Source organism: Octopus sinensis, unplaced genomic scaffold (genome assembly GCF_006345805.1).
Source record: "Octopus sinensis unplaced genomic scaffold, ASM634580v1 Contig02736, whole genome shotgun sequence".
NCBI classification, from domain to species: domain Eukaryota; kingdom Metazoa; phylum Mollusca; class Cephalopoda; order Octopoda; family Octopodidae; genus Octopus; species Octopus sinensis.
In genome coordinates, this window is record NW_021825959.1 from 7,501 (window position 1) to 9,265 (window position 1,765).

At 39.5% G+C, this 1,765-nt stretch overlaps 1 pseudogene; it reads left to right on the plus strand.

Moving 5' to 3' along the window:
• The first annotated feature begins 457 nt into the window (after positions 1-457).
• Positions 458-579, plus strand: LOC115227333 (annotated as a pseudogene).
• The last annotated feature ends 1,186 nt before the right edge of the window (positions 580-1,765 follow it).

Here is a 1,765-nt window from a genome sequence, read left to right on the forward strand (position 1 = left end):
TTCTAGAAGTATATCTTCAGCAATAACTAAACAGTCATGAAAATATCTGAAGCGCGTAATTAATCAAAAGTTTGAGTGAACAGTAACTGGTTGAGAATAATTGTAGCGAAGAAAGTAAATACATACCCGATATAAGAGGGGATGCTGAAAAGGTCCTGGATACGGATGAAAGAGAATACAGGAGGATCAGTAAATTACGATTTCAATCAACATATCCCCTCTTACATTCACGCATTTATTGCAGCGGCCCTTCAGTTTTTCTAAGCCCTGTAAAAGAACTCGGAAGCTGGGTCTCCAAATGGGTCTTTCGCGTTACCCTTAAAGCCAGGAACTTTCCAGCACCATCTCGTATAACGAGAGAAAAAGGCATATTTGAGATGTTCACTTAAAGAACAATATAATACTTATCAGTTTTTTCAACCGAAATTTAATAATTTTATATCAGCAACAAGAATATGTATATTGCTATATCTATCACGTTGAAAGCACCGGTTCTCGTCTGATCACCGAAGTTAAGCAACGTCGAGCCTAGTCAGTACTTAGATGGTGACCGCTTGGGAAACCTAGGTGCAGTAAGCATAGCACATTGTTGTAGTAAAGAAATATATATCTATTGTTACATAACGTGAAAGCATGGCTGTCTATCGTATAAATTTACCCCACTGTATGTACACAAAATGACGTATGCATATGTCAGTCAGAGAGAAAGAGAGAGACGAGGCAAGAGAAGGGAGAGAGAGACGAGGCAGGAGAAGGAGGAGAGAGAGAGACGAGGCAGGAGAGGTAAGAGAGAGAGAGAGAGACGAGAGAGAATTGGTAAAAAGTCAATCTTTGAAACCGGAATAATCCTTTATTAAAAACATTCTTTTCTTTGCAGGAGTTCATCTGATATAATCTTTTTTTTTTTTTTCCACTTATTGCAGGCAATGGACTGCAGCCATGTTGAGGGACCACCTTGAACGTTTTTATTCGAACAAATAGACCAAAGTATATATATTTTTTCAAAATCTGGTACTTATTCTGACAGCATCTTTTAAGGAACCGCTATATATAAAGATAGTCATAACCTTAAACTTTTAAACGCTATGAGCGTTCCCTATAATGAATCTTTATTTTGTTTTTTGATTATATATATTATAGCTATTCCAAAATAAACCGAAACACCTGCAGCAGATTTAGAAAAATGGTTGAAATAATTTATGGATATTCTCATAATTTATTTACTTCACCAATTCATTTCTATATTAAATATTATGTATGCAGAAAGTTAAGTGCGTGGAGACTGCATGGATATTTTTGTTTGAATAAGTGAGAAAATATGTGCACGCTTAACATGTATACCGGTATGTGCGTGTGTGTATATTTATATATAGTGGAGACGCAATGGCCCAGTGGTTAGGGCAGCGGACTCGCGGTCATAGGATCGTGGTTTCAATTCCCAGACCGGGCGTTGTGAGTGTTTATTGAGCGAGAACACCTAATGCTCCACGAGGCTCCGGCAGGGGATGGTGGTGATCCCTGCTGTACTCTTTCACCACAACTTTCTCTCACTCTTACTTCCTGTTTCTGTTGTACCTGTATTTCAAAGGGCCGGCCTTGTCACTCTCTGTGTCACGCTGAATATCCCCGAGAACTACGTTAAGGGTACACGTGTCTGTGGAGTGCTCAGCCACTTACACGTTAATTTCACGAGCAGGCTGTTCCGTTGATTCGGATCAACCGGAACCCTCGTCGTCGTAACCGACGGAGTGCTTCCATTCCATTT